This window comes from Dysidea avara, chromosome 7, assembly GCF_963678975.1.
Source record: "Dysidea avara chromosome 7, odDysAvar1.4, whole genome shotgun sequence".
NCBI lineage: Eukaryota > Metazoa > Porifera > Demospongiae > Dictyoceratida > Dysideidae > Dysidea > Dysidea avara.
Window position 1 is genome coordinate 34,674,604 of NC_089278.1, and position 8,695 is coordinate 34,683,298.

At 37.4% G+C, this 8,695-nt stretch overlaps 1 long non-coding RNA gene across 1 annotated transcript; it reads right to left on the reverse strand.

The window, feature by feature from the left end:
• Positions 1 to 1,261: 1,261 nt before the first annotated feature.
• LOC136261039 (uncharacterized) lies at positions 1,262 to 6,858 on the reverse strand. The gene is made up of 4 exons (XR_010703785.1): positions 6,783 to 6,858; positions 6,393 to 6,731; positions 1,631 to 2,032; positions 1,262 to 1,578 (listed from the first exon to the last, which is right to left on the reverse strand). It is a non-coding gene; the product is annotated as an uncharacterized lncRNA (long non-coding RNA).
• Positions 6,859 to 8,695: the final 1,837 nt, after the last annotated feature.

The following is an 8,695-nucleotide window of genomic DNA, read 5'->3' on the forward strand; positions in this document are numbered from 1 at the left end:
TATGTCATGAGTATGTTTTATATTGTAGTATAGCAGCACTTCACAAACTATACGTAACATGCATATACAGTTAAACATTTGTCACTGCATGATCATGCAGGTAAACAAGGTCACACAAACATAGCAAATTTATGTGATGTATACAAGACCCTACATAATGAAGCTATACCTGCGTAACGTAACCAGAATATATATGGTTTGCTTTGACAAAAAATTAGGTTGTGAAAAAGGATTCTATATACTATTGTATACATGAAAGCCTGATACATGTATAATTATGCACACCAAAACTTGACAGTCCAACTATACATTTAAATAATTGGATTACTGTGATCAGTATAATATTAATGGGTGATAGGATCTATAATATTCAATCTTTTAAACTTTCATGCCTGTATTTCATCAAGGGCGGATCCAGGACCTGGCAAGGGGAGGGATACAAACAGGCCAAGTTGTAGGTGGTTGGGGAAAGCCACCTGCAGATTCCCTTGTTAGCTAGTTGCTGCATTTTTGAAGCAGCAAATAATACACCTCTTAAAAGTATCTCACTGTTGATTTTTACCATTTTGGCCTTTGCAGATGGTTGTGAAGTCTTAAAAGCTGTTTTAAAGGCTCTGAATGCCTTAAACAACAGCAACACGATAATTATTTTTAGAGGCGCTTAGTGCGTACGAAGGTGCAGGGTGACAATTTCATAACTAGTTTGACGTTGGTTCGCGTTGGTTCGCTTTGGTTTCAGATATATTGTAATAAATGCTAATAAAATGTGCATATTTTTGTGAATTATATAAGCTGATCTTGGCCTGACAAAGTATTTTAATCAGAAGTATGGCTCCTCCACAAGGTGAGGGGAGGGTCATTTGCTCCAAATGCCCCATCCTGGATCCCCCATTGTTCATTACCATAAATGGGGAATGTTTAGTGGTTAAGGCTTGCTGAGACTATTCGCGGTAAAAGTTTCACGGTAAAGCTTTAAACATAGCTATACAGTAGACTGTATTATTATCAATTTAGCAAGGAAACTTTTGCAGTTTGCTTTGAAACTGCAAAAACACAAAACTTTTGCCCAGCTAAACTTTCCCCATTTACAGTATGTATTACGTACTTTCTATATAGATCAATAGTATAGTAAGCAGCTATGTTGTCTGGCTATCTGGATTGTAACCTTACTATTTAAAGTACTTATACATCCATGAATGCTAGTTATAGGAAAACTGGAGAATCAGCAACATTTTGTTGAAAGTTAAAACATTTCATAGCTTTGATTCCTTATTTGCCAAACACTAATACAACTGCATGAACTTTAGTGAAACCTAAAATAAAGCAAACTGTACAACACAGTAAAGTATCAACACAAGTTTATAACAACTTAGTGTGTGTATGCATGTGCGTGTGCATGCGTGTGTGTATGTGTGTGTGTGTGTGTGTGTGTGTGTGTGTGTGTGTGTGTGTGTGTGTGTGTGTGTGCATGTGCATGTGTATGATGTGTCTCATTCTGTACTTATCTATACAAATCCACTTGCACTGCAAGGAAGTCAACTCCAAAACATGAAGCTACAAGTATCATACAGAGAAATCCTATTGAAATATAAGTATGTTACAACAAATTCAAAACTTCTTAGCAACAAACCTCTATCATGGCTGGACAGCTCTTCTAACAAGATAGTCAAACAAGTCAACTAATGAATGTTAAGTGTAAAACCACTTGAGTGAACAGTCAATAAAATATGACTGGTGTGCATGTCACTCCTCACTAAAACTAAGGTGTCAGCCACACTGAATAAAACTCAGTAAAATAGTAATGTAACCAGTTAACGATACTCTTAGTATTACTTTTTACTACCAATCTTATGACTGTGGTCACGAGGTGATTTAACCATGGTACTTCTCTTCTTGGTGTTTTCCATATCTACTAAATACTGTGTCTCATCCAACAGGCTTCCACATACTTCGCTTTTAGCATTTACAGGATCTCTAAGTGAACACTGATCAGCTGAAGACAATGGGATTTCTTCACTGTCTTGTTCACCACCTGTAACAATCATTTCAAAAGCATGACCAACCTGTTTTAGACATATCCTTGACTATAGATCATATGTGACCAGATCCAACACAATCACACAAGCCTAAATTTACAGTATAAAGCATTGAACACAATGGATGAAATACTTGTGTATTATTATTATTATTGGAAAAATTCCCTAAATTTTTTGTACGCCTTTTCTTAGTGCAGGGAGGGACTAACAATAAAAACCTGGATATCATCTTATTCACCTACTCAAGAGGAGTTGGAAAATCTTTGTTTTGTTGCAGGACATGTAAGTTACGGGTGTTTGTTTATGTCATGTCGAACTGATCATATGCGATCGATCTTTCTTCACAAATTTTGCTTTTGTATGCACTGAATAAAGGTGAATAAAGGAACATTTTATCCAGTAATCGATTCCACTATTCATAGCGAGCATGATGGTGCAAAGTTTAACTCTGTACGTCATTCTGCTCATAAGTTACAACCATTTTAGTAAATGCCTGTAATTTATTTGCTGTACACAAATCGATCTTTCTGTTGTTGCTGCTTTGTGGTTCCAAAAGCTATTGGCATATCAGGCTAAAACTTTGCCAAAGGGTACACTTGGCTAAGTACATTATAATTATTTAGGAATTTGAAAATGCACGATTGTGTCCGGTTTTCGCAGATCTGGTCACATATTAGCTGTAACTAGGGATCACATTGGTATAATTTCACTGCGTGGTTACCGTTCAATTAGAGTATCTCAATTTAATTTTCAGGCAAAATGTGCAAACCTTATGTCCACTTCACAAGAATTGCAGCCTGCATTTTGCCCATTACTTTTACCCACTTTCTATGCCACAAATTTGCCATTAATTTTATCTGTAACGAAGATAAGAATTACTGTTCAGCCAAACACTTTTAATGATACGATTGATCTATCAATATCCATGTAATTGTCATACATACTATGTTGCACAGATCAATTTGAGGGCAGTGTGTAGTATCTCAAATTAAGACACATGCATATATGGCATAATATATGAGACCCCAGACATAATGTGATCAAATCATTCAATCTCATTTTCAACCCTCTATAATTTCTACTGTTATTTCAAGAGATAGCACCAGCATGTTACACATTACTGTACACACATTTAGACCTCGGAAATTAGGGCACTGAATAATAGCACCTATAATATATGTACATAAACTAAAACCTTAAATCAGGACATCATAATGACAATTTATAAGACCCCTTCACCCCACTAAAATAGGCATGCTGATAATCAGGACACTTGTCCATGATTCTATATTATTTGTATTGGTAAAACATGAAATTAAATTACAGCACATACCCACAAATATGGAGACATAAATAACCAGGACACTTGTGCAATGAGACAGAATATAATATATCCTACTGTCTATTTTGTAAAGGTAGTACTTACAGAATAGTCATTACAAGCCTTTCACACTACTGTAGAATACATATCGAAGCTGGATCAGACGATTTCACACCTGAACCAGATTGATTGCAATGCACATTCAATCTGGCTTCATGCCAATCCACCTCGAGAGGTGAATTGGCCGGACTTAATGCGCATTAGCTCAATTAGCAAGGGGGCACTGTACAGTCTCGAGATATCTTGTGCAAAGCATGGCTATTGCGTCAAGACTAAAGTGGTGGCATACCTAGTGTTATACTTGGCTGGCCACTAGAGTAGTAGAGTAGAGTTGTTAGCCTATAAATAAAAGAAAATGATATTACTGTAGTATACTCCATACTGATACAATTGAATGATCATTGCTAATGTTTCAAATACTTTCAAAGCAGGGTGCTTTGCTCTTCTGTTGAGTTTTGATTACACTGATAGCTACGTAACTCAGTACAGATAATTATTGTTAATTGCCAATCCCTTGTTCTTCACTCCTTGTCATGTTTTTTTTTGTAAACACACAACCTCACTTCTATTGTATTGTCTCCTATAGTTTGTATACAATCAAATAGGGAAGACCACTAGGATAACCCCATCTCTAAAGCTGGAAAGAAAAGCATTAGCGAAAATGACATGGTTAATGTTGTGTAGTTAGCTATTCTTGTACAATCATGGTATAGTTGAGTAACTTATCCAGACCACGTCTTTAATTATTCTGGGTAGCTGATGGTTGGGCAAAGAAGTCTGATGCCTTGGTCTGGTTATATATGCCACTAAATTTAACCATGCGGCTGCAGTGAGATAACTATATATTATCTTGGCAAAATTAATACAGTCAAATGATTTGAAAATAATTACTTTGTACAACATAGGAGTCTAATTCTGTGTACCATACAGATTATCAAATTGTTTTACACCCATTCACACTGTCCTTGGTTACTTTAATTTCAACTTGACCCAATCTGGGTTGAACTCGAGTCAATCCTTGTTCACACTATTGCCAGAAATGGTGCTGGGATTGTGCGTACGTGGTCAGTTTATTATAGCCAATGTCAGTACCATAATTCGCTTTATTTTCATGCAAAAAATTTTGTGATAAAACTTTCGTGTAAAAATATTTTCGTATGATTTACGTGAATGACTACTCTATTAAAGTAGTTCGATCTTATTTAAAATTTTTGTGTAAGAAATTTTTGTATAAGTTTTGCATACAAAAATTATTTTACAGTGAAAAAAAGCTAATTACGGTAGAAAAAATGGTTGAGAGTCTACCGGAACATAGAAGCATAGATGTCTTACAATACATTGTTGCCATGTTGTAGAATACTATGAATGTAAAAATACTTGCTGTGCTTCCAACAGAAGCAATTGACCTGCCAGGAACGTATTGTATCCTGAAACCATGCCAACCAACCTTGTCTAGATCTAGATATTGTTGTGTAGTGCTGGGCTCAGTTTGGCACTGCTTGATTAATTCACACTGCAGTTTATTTCATGCTGTATCATGCTGTACCCAGGTTACAAGGTAGTGTGAATGGGGTGTTATAAGGATTTCCTACATGTGCACTACTACAAACAGGACCATGGGCAAGTGCTATCATTATCAAAGTGCTGTAAGTAAGGTGTGCTGATTGTGGGATCTAATATTATTACACACTAATACGTATACAATGGGAAAATTCATGGGACTAGTACTGAAACCTAGTCTGGTAGTGCCCAGACTTTATGCAAGCAAAAGAAGCAGGGTGGACACTGCCACACTAATAGGCTTGAGTACATTATGCTTTTAAAATGATTCTTCCTGGAAATTCTTTTTTATTTCCCAAAATTATTCCTGAATATTACCTGCAGTAATTCCTGGAATATAGTAAAAGTGACATGGATTTTCTCCTGCAACTGAAAGTATAATCATTTGCATGCATAAAAGTAATGCATATGCATAAAGATCGAGATATCCCAATATATGCAGCAGTCACAAAAAACTTGGTGACTGTTTTATTAGGGTAAGTGACTGCTCTATTAAAGAATCTCAATCTTTTTCATGATTTTTAATGTTTGAGGATGTGCCTTACTGCCCTTACAAAATTCTCTGCAATATTACAAGAAGAATACGTGAATTATTCCTAAAGATCATCCTATTATTCTGGAATTATTCCTGATTCTTTTTGCCACCGATTATTCTAGAAATTATTCTGGCATAATGTACGCATGTCTACACACAAACTAGGACAATGAACTAGGACACTGAACAAGTGTCCTTTTATTAGCAAGGTATCCAGTTGAAACTGAAGTAGTGCTACTGATCCAGATGACCCACTATATAGCCTGAAGTTAATTAAAACAACAGCATTCGTCAAGGACTACACTATGGGGTTGGGTGTTGGCAGTATTATCACATATTGTTTTCAATTTGAACCAAATTGTAAAACAGATAGGACTAAACTTTCAGGTTTTGCATGTAGGCTAGCTACAATAAGTGGGTGTAATGCTATATTCTACATGAATCTACAGGGCACTTATAATGCCTTTTCACACTTAATGCGGAATGCGCATTGAATGCGGATCCAGCTGTGGTCAGACTCACAGACTGAGAATGGATTGAATGTGCATCAGTCCATTTCACACTACGTGTGCAGTATAACTGAATTCAATTCACTTTCAAGTCTGGAAATACAAATAATTATTATGAACTCTTTGACATATGGGGCGGCATAATGTGTAGTTCTCACAATAACTAGTAATGATTTTTACAGAGTCAAGACACGTGTGCAGGATAGACGTAGTAATGTAAAAAGTACTATAAATTAAAAATGTTACCATGCAAAATTCAATGCACTAAAAAGTTAGTATGAATTAACTTTTGTGCTGCACAGAAGGGCATACAAACACAATGTACGTGCACAACACAAACAAGTAGCTACACACCACACATTGGTTCATACCTTTTAAAGTACTAGAGGCCTCACTCAAACTAGCTTTACTACTACTGCTCATGGTTCCAGATCCTTTTTTCGAAAGAATACCCCCAGATGATTGGGTCTGGCGCCTGCCATGAACAAATTCGTGGCCATGCAAGCTCGAGGTTAAAGAAGACATGCTGGTAGTCTCAACAGGATTAACACAACACATATCACCTACATCCTTCGCTCGCAATCTTTTACGATTTCTTGGTGATCTCACAGCACTCTGCTCGCCATCTTGACTATTAGCGATAGCATCAAAACTTTTAGGGGAAGTAGGCGGATTTTCATTATAAAATCGTTTTATTTTGCCTTGTTTCCCTGCCATAAATATGAAGATCGAGGACGGATCGAGTACAGTATTATACTTACGTTTTGGCGGTACTGCGCGCGCGGACACTTTAATACTTATCTTCTTTACTGTTTATCCCTGCTTCACTAATTTTAGAACATTACGCTATTTAAGGTACTATTCTTTATTTTATGTATACTATTTTAAGACCTGAACGTAATGCTAGTGGCACGTGATCTCTGGATTTTAATTATTAAAATAATTAAATAACCAATTAAAGAAACCAACAACAACATGGTACACACATTTATCTAGCTACAACTATATTTACTGTGTGAACTTCGAAGCGTGGGGGGACTACAGACTACACATATTGAAGTTGATACAATCCCCTTTCCCCTTTAATAGTAAGGGAAAAGGGGATGGTCATCAACTTCAGGGTGCTGATCAGCACCCTGATCTCTGGATTGGTTATGCTAATGTACGTGCATGCCGAAACAAACATTTCGTTCCCAGCCATGCAAGCAGGCCGACGATATGTTTACGTGGGCCCGGCTGGACACGATCGTGATCAGCGACCGGCCCGCGCTGCAGTGCATAATTATGAGTCAGAGATTGAGTGGTCAAACTTAGTCGCGCGCCGCTTATAACATTTTATGAATGATTTCAATGGAAGATCAATACCGGGGCTCAGAAAAGCACGAAGTACTCCTGCACTGGATAGATCTTCAGTAGAGGAAACATGTGAAGGGGTGCAGCAAGCCAGCCTGAGTCTTGCAATAGTTTCGCGTCAAACCAACGCCGCGCGGCGAAACAGAATTCGTGACTCCACACGATTTCAAAAGGTCTATTGAAGCAGTGGATAGCGGTGAAACAAACTCCAAAAGTAAGTGTATTGAGGCTATAGCTACATGTATTACAAAATCTTATAATACACAGTGGTATAGTAATGATTTACCGTCCTTATCCGTATGCATTGTTTGACTTCGACAGTAGTGGTTGAAGATGCTTCAACTTGTTTGGGACCCCTGTTATAATGTTGATGTAGACAAATTGGAAAAAATCCAGCGTAGAACAGCCAGGTGGGTCATCAGTGACAGGGGCGTAGCCAGGATTTTTTGAAGGGGGGGTTCCAGCACCAGCATTGAATTACTAGAAGCAGGAGTTTGGGGGCGCAGCCCCCAGCCGCTGAGAGACTTTCAATATTTTAATAAATCAAAACTCAGCAAATTGCTATATATTTTATGCAAAAGTACATTAATTATGATGCATTAAGTGCCCCTGGAATGAAGGTAGTACTAGATAAAGTGACCTAGTGGAAACAGACAGCATGACACATATATGGTAATCTGTAAGTGATGGTTATATCTCACTGTGGTATAGGAGCCATGAATCCACTAATACAAATGACAATCAAAACAATATAACTATACAAATATGCATAGCATGAATTCATTTTGCATAACACAAGTGATAAATTACTGGAGCTCTATATCTTTAAACACTGCACACCAAAGTTATAGCAGTATAAGGTCATTGCATTTAATGTTGGAATGTCTGAAAAACTTCATATGGACATGGATATTTACATGCATGTTCTATTAGAGTATACCCAACTGCTCTATTAGAGTATATACCTGACTGCTCTATTAGAGTATATCGACCTTTTTAACAAGTTTTGAAGAGGGCTCATGTTACCTCTGTAAATCCTTCCTTGAGAGTTTATCAATTGTTGTGCTGTGCCATTATACTATATTGCTCACTCATTTTGTCCTGCCACACTAAATGGTGTGTTAGGATCCTGCTTGCAGAAGTCTAAATTTTACAGTGGGGTTCCTGAACCCCCCGGAACCCCCCCTCGCTACGCCCCTGAGTGATTACAACAGAACTCAGTAGCTCCGTGACACAAATATTAAATCAACTATCCTGCATGGCCTACCCTACGGACACGACGAAAGATATCTAGACTGCAACTGCTCCACAAATCCTCAAT